This window comes from Oncorhynchus clarkii, unplaced genomic scaffold (assembly GCF_045791955.1).
Source record: "Oncorhynchus clarkii lewisi isolate Uvic-CL-2024 unplaced genomic scaffold, UVic_Ocla_1.0 unplaced_contig_1723_pilon_pilon, whole genome shotgun sequence".
Lineage (NCBI taxonomy): Eukaryota > Metazoa > Chordata > Actinopteri > Salmoniformes > Salmonidae > Oncorhynchus > Oncorhynchus clarkii.
The window spans coordinates 221,500-235,259 of NW_027260956.1; the positions used below are offsets into that span (position 1 = coordinate 221,500).

Below are 13,760 nucleotides of genomic sequence, written 5' to 3' on the forward strand. Positions count from 1 at the left end.
TATCTTAGGCCACTGGGATACTGTGTAAACAGTATGACCTATACGAACTGTTGGAAGAGGTAAAAAAAAAATTATAATGGCACTGAGACATTATGCCCATGAAACGACACACATTTTAAAAATGTTGTTCGCACTTAAAATAAACTGTTTAGCAGAGGATGGTTTCGATCCATCGACCTCTGGGTTATGGGCCCAACAATCTTCCGCTGCGCCACTCTGCTCTCAGCCACTTCAGAAAAGACTAGAACTCACAATCCATGGCTTAGGAGTCCAGTATCTTAGGCCACTGGGATACTGTGTAAACAGTATGACCTATACGAACTTTTGGAAGAGGTAAAAAAATATATATAATGGCACTGAGACATGCCCATGAAACGACACATTTTTAAAAAATGTTGTTCGCACTTAAAATAAACTGTTTAGCAGAGGATGGTTTCGATCCATCGACCTCTGGGTTATGGGCCCAGCACGCTTCCGCTGCGACACTCTGCTCTCATCACCTTCAGAAAAGACTAGAACTCACAATCCATTGCTTAGGAGTCCAGTGTCTTAGGCCACTGGGATACTGTGTAAACAGTATGACCTATACGAACTGTTGGAAGAGGTAAAAAAAAATATATAATGGCACTGAGACATGCCCATGAAACTACACATTTTTAAAAAATGTTGTTCGCACTTAAAATGAACTGTTTAGCAGAGGATGGTTTCGATCCATCGACCTCTGGGTTATGGGCCCAGCACTCTTCCGCTGCGCCACTCTGCTCTCAGCCACTTCAGAAAAGTCTAGAACTCACAATCCATGGCTTAGGAGTCCAGTATCTTAGGCCACTGGGATACTGTGTAAACAGTATGACCTATACGAACTGTTGGAAGAGGTAAAAAAAAAAATATAATGGCACTGAGACATGCCCATGAAACGACACATTTTAAAAAAATGTTGTTCGCACTTAAAATGAACTGTTTAGCAGAGGATGGTTTCGATCCATCAACCTCTGGGTTATGGGCCCAGCACGCTTCCGCTGCGCCACTCTGCTCTCAGCCACTTCAGAAAAGACTAGAACTCACAATCCATGGCTTAGGAGTCCAGTAGCTTAGGCCACTGGGATACTGTGTAAACAGTATGACCTATACGAACTGTTGGAAGAGGTAAAAAAAAATTATAATGGCACTGAGACATTATGCCCATGAAACGACACATTTTTTAAAAATGTTGTTCGCACTTAAAATAAACTGTTTAGCAGAGGATGGTTTCGATCCATCGACCTCTGGGTTATGGGTCCAGCACGCTTCCGCTGTGCCACTCTGCTCAAAGCCACTTCAGAAAAGACTAGAACTCACAATCCATGGCTTAGGAGTCCAGTATCTTAGGCCACTGGGATACTGTGTAAACAGTATGACCTATACGAACTGTTGGAAGAGGTAAAAAACAAATTATAATGGCACTGAGACATTATGCCCATGAAAAGACACATTTTTTAAAAATGTTGTTCGCACTTAAAATAAACTGTTTAGCAGAGGATGGTTTCGATCCATCGACCTCTGGGTTATGGCCCAGCACGCTTCCGCTGCGCCACTCTGCTCTCAGCCACTTCAGAAAAGACTAGAACTCACAATCCATGGCTTAGGAGTCCAGTATCTTAGGCCACTGGGATACTGTGTAAACAGTATGACCTATACGAACTGTTGGAAGAGGTAAAAAAAAAATTATAATGGCACTGAGACATTATGCCCATGAAACGACACACATTTTAAAAATGTTGTTCGCACTTAAAATAAACTGTTTAGCAGAGGATGGTTTCGATCCATCGACCTCTGGGTTATGGGCCCAACAATCTTCCGCTGCGCCACTCTGCTCTCAGCCACTTCAGAAAAGACTAGAACTCACAATCCATGGCTTAGGAGTCCAGTATCTTAGGCCACTGGGATACTGTGTAAACAGTATGACCTATACGAACTTTTGGAAGAGGTAAAAAAATATATATAATGGCACTGAGACATGCCCATGAAACGACACATTTTTAAAAAATGTTGTTCGCACTTAAAATAAACTGTTTAGCAGAGGATGGTTTCGATCCATCGACCTCTGGGTTATGGGCCCAGCACGCTTCCGCTGCGACACTCTGCTCTCATCACCTTCAGAAAAGACTAGAACTCACAATCCATTGCTTAGGAGTCCAGTGTCTTAGGCCACTGGGATACTGTGTAAACAGTATGACCTATACGAACTGTTGGAAGAGGTAAAAAAATATATATAATGGCACTGAGACATGCCCATGAAACTACACATTTTTAAAAAATGTTGTTCGCACTTAAAATAAACTGTTTAGCAGAGGATGGTTTCGATCCATCGACCTCTGGGTTATGGGCCCAGCACTCTTCCGCTGCGCCACTCTGCTCTCAGCCACTTCAGAAAAGTCTAGAACTCACAATCCATGGCTTAGGAGTCCAGTATCTTAGGCCACTGGGATACTGTGTAAACAGTATGACCTATACGAACTGTTGGAAGAGGTAAAAAAAAAAATATAATGGCACTGAGACATGCCCATGAAACGACACATTTTAAAAAAATGTTGTTCGCACTTAAAATGAACTGTTTAGCAGAGGATGGTTTCGATCCATCAACCTCTGGGTTATGGGCCCAGCACGCTTCCGCTGCGCCACTCTGCTCTCAGCCACTTCAGAAAAGACTAGAACTCACAATCCATGGCTTAGGAGTCCAGTAGCTTAGGCCACTGGGATACTGTGTAAACAGTATGACCTATACGAACTGTTGGAAGAGGTAAAAAAAAATTATAATGGCACTGAGACATTATGCCCATGAAACGACACATTTTTTAAAAATGTTTTTCGCACTTAAAATAAACTGTTCAGCAGAGGATGGTTTCGATCCATCGACCTCTGGGTTATGGGCCCAGCACGCTTCCACTGCGCCACTCTGCTCTAAGCCACTTCAGAAAAGACTAGAACTCACAATCCATGGCTTAGGAGTCCAGTATCTTAGGCCACTGGGATACTGTGTAAACAGTATGACCTATACGAACTGTTGGAAGAGGTAAAAAACAAATTATAATGGCACTGAGACATTATGCCCATGAAACGACACATTTTTTTAAAATGTTGTTCGCACTTAAAATAAACTATTTAGCAGAGGATGGTTTCGATCCATTGACCTCTGGGTTATGGGCCCAGCACGCTTCCGCTGCGCCACTCTGCTCTCAGCCACTTCAGAAAAGACTAGAACTCACAATCCATGGCTTAGGAGTCCAGTATCTTAGGCCACTGGGATACTGTGTAAACAGTATGACCTATACGAACTGTTGGAAGAGGTAAAAAAAAATTATAATGGCACTGAGACATTATGCCCATGAAACGACACATTTTTTAAAAATGTTGTTCGCACTTAAAATAAACTGTTTAGCAGAGGATGGTTTCGATCCATCGACCTCTGGGTTATGGGTCCAGCACGCTTCCGCTGTGCCACTCTGCTCAAAGCCACTTCAGAAAAGACTAGAACTCACAATCCATGGCTTAGGAGTCCAGTATCTTAGGCCACTGGGATACTGTGTAAACAGTATGACCTATACGAACTGTTGGAAGAGGTAAAAAACAAATTATAATGGCACTGAGACATTATGCCCATGAAAAGACACATTTTTTAAAAATGTTGTTCGCACTTAAAATAAACTGTTTAGCAGAGGATGGTTTCGATCCATCGACCTCTGGGTTATGGCCCAGCACGCTTCCGCTGCGCCACTCTGCTCTCAGCCACTTCAGAAAAGACTAGAACTCACAATCCATGGCTTAGGAGTCCAGTATCTTAGGCCACTGGGATACTGTGTAAACAGTATGACCTATACGAACTGTTGGAAGAGGTAAAAAAAAAATTATAATGGCACTGAGACATTATGCCCATGAAACGACACACATTTTAAAAATGTTGTTCGCACTTAAAATAAACTGTTTAGCAGAGGATGGTTTCGATCCATCGACCTCTGGGTTATGGGCCCAACAATCTTCCGCTGCGCCACTCTGCTCTCAGCCACTTCAGAAAAGACTAGAACTCACAATCCATGGCTTAGGAGTCCAGTATCTTAGGCCACTGGGATACTGTGTAAACAGTATGACCTATACGAACTGTTGGAAGAGGTAACAAAAAAAATTATAATGGCACTGAGACATTATGCCCATGAAACGACACATTTTTTTTAAATGTTGTTCGCACTTACAATAAACTGTTTAGCAGAGGATGGTTTCGATCCATCGACCTCTGGGTTATGGGCCCAGCACGCTTCCGCTGCGCCACTCTGCTCTCAGCCACTTCAGAAAAGACTAGAACTCACAATCCATGGCTTAGGAGTCCAGTGTCTTAGGCCACTGGGATACTGTGTAAAAAGTATGACCTATACGAACTGTTGGAAGAGGTAAAAAAAAAATTATAATGGCACTGAGACATTATGCCCATGAAACGACACACATTTTAAAAATGTTGTTCGCACTTAAAATAAACTGTTTAGCAGAGGATGGTTTCGATCCATCGACCTCTGGGTTATGGGCCCAGCACGCTTCCGCTGCGCCACTCTGCTCTCAGCCACTTCAGAAAAGACTAGAACTCACAATCCATGGCTTAGGAGTCCAGTGTCCTAGGCCACTGGGATACTGTGTAAACAGTATGACCTATACGAACTGTTGGAAGAGGTAAAAAACTAATTATAATGGCACTGAGACATTATGCCCATGAAACGACACATTTAAAAAAAATGTTGTTCGCACTTAAAATAAACTGTTTAGCAGAGGATGGTTTCGATCCATCGACCTTTGGGTTATAGGCCCAGCACGCTTCCGCTGCGCCACTCTGCTCTCAGACACTTCAGAAAAGAATAGAACTCACAATCCGTGGCTTAGGAGTCCAGTGTCTTAGGCCACTGGGATACTGTGTAAACAGTATGACCTATACGAACTGTTGGAAGAGGTAAATAAATATATATAATGGCACTGAGACATGCCCATGAAACGACACATTTTTTAAAAATGTTCGCACTTAAAATAAGCTGTTTAGCAGAGGATGGTTTCGATCCATCGACCTCTGGGTTATGGGCACAGCACGCTTCCGCTGATCAACTCTGCTCTCAGCCACTTCAGAAAAGACTAGAACTCACAATCCTTGGCTTAGGAGTCCAGTGTCTTAGGCCACTGGGATACTGTGTAAACAGTATGACCTATACGAACTGTTGGAAGAGGTAAACAAAAAATGATAATGGCACTGAGACATGCCCATGAAACGACACATTAAAAAAAAATGTTGTTCGCACTTAAAATAAAATGTTTAGCAGAGGATGGTTTCGATCCATCGACCTCTGGGTTAAGGGCCTAGCACGCTTCCGCTGCGCCACTCTGCTCTCAGACACTTCAGAAAAGAATAGAACTCACAATCCGTGGCTTAGGAGTCCAGTGTCTTAGGCCACTGGGATACTGTGTAAACAGTATGACCTATACGAACTGTTGGAAGAGGTAAATAAATATATATAATGGCACTGAGACATGCCCATGAAACGACACATTTTTTAAAAATGTTGTTCGCACTTAAAATCAGCTGTTTAGCAGAGAATGGTTTCGATCCATCGACCTCTGGGTTATGGGCCCAGCACGCTTCCGCTGCACCACTCTCTTCTCATCCACTTGAGAAAAGACTAGAACTCACAATCCATGGCTTAGGAGTCCAGTATCTTAGGCCACTGGGATACTGTGTAAACAGTATGACCTATACGAACTGTTGGAAGAGATAAAAAAAAAATTATAATGGCACTGAGACATGCCCATGAAACGACACATTTTTAAAAAATGTTGTTCGCACTTAAAATAAACTGTTTAGCAGAGAATGGTTTCGATCCATCGACCTCTGGGTTATGGGCCCAGCACGTTTCCGCTGCGCCACTCTGCTCTCAGCCACTTCAGAAAAGACTAGAACTCAAAATCTTTGGCTGAGGAGTCCAGTATCTTAGGCCACTGGGATACTGTGTAAACAGTATGACCTATACGAACTGTTGGAAGAGGTAAAAAAAAATTATAATGGCACTGAGACATTATGCCCATGAAACGACACATTTTTTAAAAATGTTGTTCGCACTTAAAATAAACTGTTTAGCAGAGGATGGTTTCGATCCATCGACCTCTGGGTTATGGGCCCAGCACGCTTCCGCTGCTCCACTCTGCTTCCATCCACCCCAGATGGGACTTGAACCCACAATCGCTGGCTTAGGAGGCCAATGCCTTATCCATTAGTTAACTGGGGCACTGTCTACCTTTTGCAAATAGTACGAACTGATACAAGCAGTAAAAACAATGTGTACTGGATAGCACTGAGACACGCAAATGAAATTTAGCTTTCTAATTTCTGTTTGCGTTTCATTTTTGAAAATAATCTGCTTAGCAGAGGATGGTTTCGATCCATCGACCTCTGTGTTATGGGCCCAGCACGCTTCCGCTGTGCCACTCTGCTCTCAGCCACTTCAGAAAAGACTAGAACTCAAAATCTTTGGCTTAGGAGTCCAGTATCTTAGGCCACTGGGATACTGTGTAAACAGTATGACCTATACGAACTGTTGGAAGAGGTAAAAAAATATATATAATGGCACTGAGACATGCCCATGAAACGACACATTTTTTAAAAATGTTGTTCGCACTTAAAATAAACTGTTTAGCAGAGGATGGTTTCGATCCATCGACCTCTGGGTTATGGGCCCAGCACGCTTCCGCTGCGCCACTCTGCTCTCAGCCACTTCAGAAAAGACTAGAACTCAAAATCTTTGGCTTAGGAGTCCAGTATCTTAGGCCACTGGGATACTGTGTAAACAGTATGACCTATACGAACTGTTGGAAGAGGTAAAAAAAAATTATAATGGCACTGAGACATGCCCATGAAACGACACATTTTTAAAAAATGTTGTTCGCACTTAAAATGAACTGTTTAGCAGAGAATGGTTTCGATCCATCGACCTCTGGGTTATGGGCCCAGCACGCTTCCGCTGCGCCACTCTGCTCTCAGCCACTTGAGAAAAGACTAGAACTCACAATCCATGGCTTAGGAGTCCAGTATCTTAGGCCACTGGGATACTGTGTAAACAGTATGACCTATACGAACTGTTGGAAGAGGTAAAAAAAAAATTATAATGGCACTGAGACATGCCCATGAAACGACACATTTTAAAAAAATGTTGTTCGCACTTAAAATGAACTGTTTAGCAGAGAATGGTTTCGATCCATCGACCTCTGGGTTATGGGCCCAGCACGCTTCCGCTGCGCCACTCTGCTCTCAGCCACTTCAGAAAAGACTAGAACTCACAATCCATGGCTTAGGAGTCCAGTATCTTAGGCCACTGGGATACTGTGTAAACAGTATGACCTATACGAACTGTTGGAAGAGGTAAAAAAAAAATTATAATGGCACTGAGACATTATGCCCATGAAACGACATATTTTTTAAAAATGTTGCTCGCACTTAAAATGAACTGTTTAGCAGAGGATGGTTTCGATCCATCGACCTCTAGGTTATGGGCCCAGCACGCTTCCGCTGCACCACTCTGCTTCCATCCACCCCAGATGGGACTTGAACCCACAATCCCTGGCTTAGGAGGCCAGTGCCTTATCCATTAGGCCAATGGGGCACTGTCTACCTTTTGCAAATAGTACAAACTGATACAAGCAGTAAAAACAATGTGTACTGGATAGCACTGAGACACGCAAATGAAATTTAGCTTTCTAATTTCTGTTTGCGTTTCATTTTTGAAAATAATCTGTTTAGCAGAGGATGGTTTCGATCCATCGACCTCTGGGTTATGGGCCCAGCACGCTTCCGCTGTGCCACTCTGCTCTAAGCCACTTCAGAAAAGACTAGAACTCAAAATCTTTGGCTTAGGAGTCCAGTATCTTAGGCCACTGGGATACTGTGTAAACAGTATGACCTATACAAACTGTTGGAAGAGGTAAAAAAATATATATAATGGCACTGAGACATGCCCATGAAACGACACATTTTTTAAAAATGTTGTTCTCACTTAAAATAAACTGTTTAGCAGAGGATGGTTTCGATTCATCGACCTCTGGGTTATCGGCACAGCACGCTTCCGCTGCGCCACTCTGCTCTCAGCCACTTCAGAAAAGACTAGAACTCAAAATCTTTGGCTGAGGAGTCCAGTATCTTAGGCCACTGGGATACTGTGTAAACAGTATGACCTATACGAACTGTTGGAAGAGGTAAAAAAAAATTATAATGGCACTGAGACATTATGCCCATGAAACGACACATTTTTTTAAAATGTTGTTCGCACTTAAAATAAACTGTTCAGCAGAGGATGGTTTCGATCCATCGACCTCTGGGTTATGGGCCCAGCACGCTCCCGCTGCTCCACTCTGCTTCCATCCACACCAGATGGCACTTGAACCCACAATCCCTGGCTTAGGAGGCCAATCCCTTATCCATTAGTTAACTGGGGCACTGTCTACCTTTTGCAAATAGTACGAACTGATACAAGCAGTAAAAACAATGTGTACTGGATAGCACTGAGACACGCAAATGAAATTTAGCTTTCTAATTTCTGTTTGCGTTTCATTTTTGAAAATAATCTGTTTAGCAGAGGATGGTTTCGATCCATCGACCTCTGGGTTATGGGCCCAGCACGCTTCCGCTGCGCCACTCTGCTCTCAGCCACTTCAGAAAAGACTAGAACTCACAATCCATGGCTTAGGAGTCCAGTATCTTAGGCCACTGGGATACTGTGTAAACAGTATGACCTATACGAACTGTTGGAAGAGGTAAAAAAATATATATAATGGCACTGAGACATGCCCATGAAACGACACATTTTTTAAAAATGTTGTTCGCACTTAAAATAAACTGTTTAGCAGAGGATGGTTTCGATCCATCGACCTCTGGGTTATGGGCCCAGCACGCTTCCTCTGCGCCACTCTGCTCTCAGCCACTTCAGAAAAGACTAGAACTCACAATCCATGGCTTAGGAGTCCAGTATCTTAGGCCACTGGGATACTGTGTAAACAGTATGACCTATACGAACTGTTGGAAGAGGTAAAAAAAATTATAATGGCACTGAGACATTATGCCCATGAAACGACACATTTTTTAAAAATGTTGTTCGCACTTAAAATAAACTGTTTAGCAGAGGATGGTTTCGATCCATCGACCTCTGGGTTATGGCCCAGCACGCTTCCGCTGCGCCACTCTGCTCTCAGCCACTTCAGAAAAGACTAGAACTCAAAATCTTTGGCTTAGGAGTCCAGAATCTTAGGCCACTGGGATACTGTGTAAACAGTATGACCTATACGAACTGTTGGAAGAGGTAAAAAAAAAAATATAATGGCACTGAGACATGCCCATGAAACGACACATTTTTTTAAAATGTTGTTCGCACTTAAAATGAACTGTTTAGCAGAGAATGGTTTCGATCCATCGACCTCTGGGTTATGGGCCCAGCACGCTTCCGCTGCGCCACTCTGCTCTCAGCCACTTCAGAAAAGACTAGAACTCACAATCCATGGCTTAGGAGTCCAGTATCTTAGGCCACTGGGATACTGTGTAAACAGTATGACCTATACGAACTGTTGGAAGAGGTAAAAAAAAAAATATAATGGCACTGAGACATTATGCCCATGAAACGACATATTTTTTAAAAATGTTGTTCGCACTTAAAATGAACTGTTTAGCAGAGGATGGTTTCGATCCATCGACCTCTGGGTTATGGGTCCAGCACGCTCCCGCTGCGCCACTCTTTTTCCATCCACCCCAGATGGGACTTGAACCCACAATCCCTGGCTTAGGAGGCCAATCCCTTATCCATTAGTTAACTGGGGCACTGTCTACCTTTTGCAAATAGTACGAACTGATACAAGCAGTAAAAACAATGTGTACTGGATAGCACTGAGACACGCAAATGAAATTTAGCTTTCTAATTTCTGTTTGCGTTTCATTTTTGAAAATAATCTGTTTAGCAGAGGATGGTTTCGATCCATCGACCTCTGTGTTTTGGGCCCAGCACGCTTCCGCTGTGCCACTCTGCTCTCAGCCACTTCAGAAAAGACTAGAACTCAAAATCTTTGGCTTAGGAGTCCAGTATCTTAGGCCACTGGGATACTGTGTAAACAGTATGACCTATACGAACTGTTGGAAGAGGTAAAAAAAAAAATATAATGGCACTGAGACATGCCCATGAAACGACACATTTTTAAAAAATGTTGTTCGCACTTAAAATGAACTGTTTAGCAGAGAATGGTTTCGATCCATCGACCTCTGGGTTATGGGCCCAGCACGCTTCCGCTGCGCCACTCTGCTCTCAGCCACTTCAGAAAAGACTAGAACTCACAATCCATGGCTTAGGAGTCCAGTATCTTAGGCCACTGGGATACTGTGTAAACAGTATGACCTATACGAACTGTTGGAAGAGGTAAAAAAATATATATAATGGCACTGAGACATGCCCATGAAACGACACATTTTTTAAAAATGTTGTTCGCACTTAAAATAAACTGTTTAGCAGAGGATGGTTTCGATCCATCGACCTCTGGGTTATGGGCCCAGCACGCTTCCGCTGCGCCACTCTGCTCTCAGCCACTTCAGAAAAGACTAGAACTCACAATCCATGGCTTAGGAGTCCAGTATCTTAGGCCACTGGGATACTGTGTAAACAGTATGACCTATACGAACTGTTGGAAGAGGTAAAAAAAATTATAATGGCACTGAGACATTATGCCCATGAAACGACACATTTTTTAAAAATGTTGTTCGCACTTAAAATAAACTGTTTAGCAGAGGATGGTTTCGATCCATCGACCTCTGGGTTATGGGCCCAGCACGCTTCCGCTGCGCCACTCTGCTCTCAGCCACTTCAGAAAAGACTAGAACTCAAAATCTTTGGCTTAGGAGTCCAGTATCTTAGGCCACTGGGATACTGTGTAAACAGTATGACCTATACGAACTGTTGGAAGAGGTAAAAAAAAAAATATAATGGCACTGAGACATGCCCATGAAACGACACATTTTAAAAAAATGTTGTTCGCACTTAAAATGAACTGTTTAGCAGAGAATGGTTTCGATCCATCGACCTCTGGGTTATGGGCCCAGCACGCTTCCGCTGCGCCACTCTGCTCTCAGCCACTTCAGAAAAGACTAGAACTCACAATCCATGGCTTAGGAGTCCAGTATCTTAGGCCACTGGGATACTGTGTAAACAGTATGACCTATACGAACTGTTGGAAGAGGTAAAAAAAAAATTATAATGGCACTGAGACATTATGCCCATGAAATGACATATTTTTTAAAAATGTTGTTCGCACTTAAAATAAACTGTTTAGCAGAGGATGGTTTCGATCCATCGACCTCTGGGTTATGGGCCCAGCACGCTTCCGCTGCGCCACTCTGCTTCCATCCACCCCAGATGGGACTTGAACCCACAATCCCTGGCTTAGGAGGCCAGTGCCTTATCCATTAGGCCACTGGGGCACTGTCTACCTTTTGCAAATAGTACGAACTGATACAAGCAGTAAAAACAATGTGTACTGGATAGCACTGAGACACGCAAATGAAATGTAGCTTTCTAATTTCTGTTTGCGTTTCATTTTTGAAAATAATCTGTTTAGCAGAGGATGGTTTCGATCCATCGACCTCTGTGTTATGGGCCCAGCACGCTTCCGCTGTGCCACTCTGCTCTCAGCCACTTCAGAAAAGACTAGAACTCAAAATCTTTGGCTTAGGAGTCCAGTATCTTAGGCCACTGGGATACTGTGTAAACAGTATGACCTATACGAACTGTTGGAAGAGGTAAAAAAATATATATAATGGCACTGAGACATGCCCATGAAACGACACATTTTTTAAAAATGTTGTTCGCACTTAAAATAAACTGTTTAGCAGAGGATGGTTTCGATCCATCGACCTCTGGGTTATGGGCCCAGCACGCTTCCGCTGCGCCACTCTGCTCTCAGCCACTTCAGAAAAGACTAGAACTCACAATCCATGGCTTAGGAGTCCAGTATCTTAGGCCACTGGGATACTGTGTAAACAGTATGACCTATACGAACTGTTGGAAGAGGTAAAAAAAATTATAATGGCACTGAGACATTATGCCCATGAAACGACACATTTTTTAAAAATGTTGTTCGCACTTAAAATAAAGTGTTTAGCAGAGGATGGTTTCGATCCATCGACCTCTGGGTTATGGGCCCAGCACGCTTCCGCTGCGCCACTCTGCTCTCAGCCACTTCAGAAAAGACTAGAACTCACAATCCATGGCTTAGGAGTCCAGTATCTTAGGCCACTGGGATACTGTGTAAACAGTATGACCTATACGAACTGTTGGAAGAGGTAAAAAAAAAATTATAATGGCACTGAGACATTATGCCCATGAAACAACATATTTTTTAAAAATGTTGTTCGCACTTAAAATAAACTGTTTAGCAGAGGATGGTTTCGATCCATCGACCTCTGGGTTATGGGCCCAGCACGCTTCCGCTGCGCCACTCTGTTCTCAGCCACTTCAGAAAAGACTAGAACTCAAAATCTTTGGCTTAGGAGTCCAGTATCTTAGGCCACTGGGATACTGTGCAAACAGTATGACCTATACGAACTGTTGGAAGAGGTAAAAAAAAAATTATAATGGCACTGAGACATGCCCATGAAACGACACATTTTTAAAAAATGTTGTTCGCACTTAAAATGAACTGTTTAGCAGAGAATGGTTTCGATCCATCGACCTCTGGGTTATGGGCCCAGCACGCTTCCGCTGCGCCACTCTGCTCTCAGCCACTTCAAAAAAGACTAGAACTCACAATCCATGGCTTAGGAGTCCAGTATCTTAGGCCACTGGGATACTGTGTAAACAGTATGACCTATACGAACTGTTGGAAGAGGTAAAAAAAAAATTATAATGGCACTGAGACCCATGAAACGACATATTTTTTAAAAATGTTGTTCGCACTTAAAATAAACTGTTTAGCAGAGGATGGTTTCGATCCATCGACCTCTGGGTTATGGGCACAGCACGCTTCCGCTGCTCCACTCTGCTTCCATCCACCCCAGATGGGACTTGAACCCACAATCCCTGGCTTAGGAGGCCAATGCCTTATCCAGTAGTTAACTGGGGCACTGTCTACCTTTTGCAAATAGTACGAACTGATACAAGCAGTAAAAACAATGTGTACTGGATAGCACTGAGACACGCAAATGAAATGTAGCTTTCTAATTTCTGTTTGCGTTTCATTTTTGAAAATAATCTGTTTAGCAGAGGATGGTTTCGATCCATCGACCTCTGTGTTATGGGCCCAGCACGCTTCCGCTGTGCCACTCTGCTCTCAGCCACTTCAGAAAAGACTAGAACTCAAAATCTTTGGCTTAGGAGTCCAGTATCTTAGGCCACTGGGATACTGTGTAAACAGTATGACCTATACGAACTGTTGGAAGAGGTAAAAAAATATATATAATGGCACTGAGACATGCCCATGAAACGACACATTTTTTAAAAATGTTGTTCGCACTTAAAATAAACTGTTTAGCAGAGGATGGTTTCGATCCATCGACCTCTGGGTTATGGGCCCAGCACACTTCCGCTGCGCCACTCTGCTCTCAGCCACTTCAGAAAAGACTAGAACTCACAATCCATGGCTTAGGAGTCCAGTATCTTAGGCCACTGGGATACTGTGTAAACAGTATGACCTATACGAACTGTTGGAAGAGGTAAAAAAAATTATAATGGCACTGA

At 43.1% G+C, this 13,760-nt stretch overlaps 3 non-coding genes across 3 annotated transcripts; all 3 read right to left on the reverse strand.

Annotated features, from left to right (window-relative positions):
- Positions 1–2,868: 2,868 nt before the first annotated feature.
- Positions 2,869–2,940, reverse strand: trnam-cau (transfer RNA methionine (anticodon CAU)). Its single transcript has one exon. It is a non-coding gene; the product is annotated as a tRNA-Met (tRNA).
- Positions 2,941–7,588: 4,648 nt separating this feature from the next.
- trnar-ccu (transfer RNA arginine (anticodon CCU)) lies at positions 7,589–7,661 on the reverse strand. The gene has a single exon. It is a non-coding gene; the product is annotated as a tRNA-Arg (tRNA).
- Positions 7,662–11,433: 3,772 nt separating this feature from the next.
- Positions 11,434–11,506, reverse strand: trnar-ccu (transfer RNA arginine (anticodon CCU)). Its single transcript has one exon. It is a non-coding gene; the product is annotated as a tRNA-Arg (tRNA).
- Positions 11,507–13,760: the final 2,254 nt, after the last annotated feature.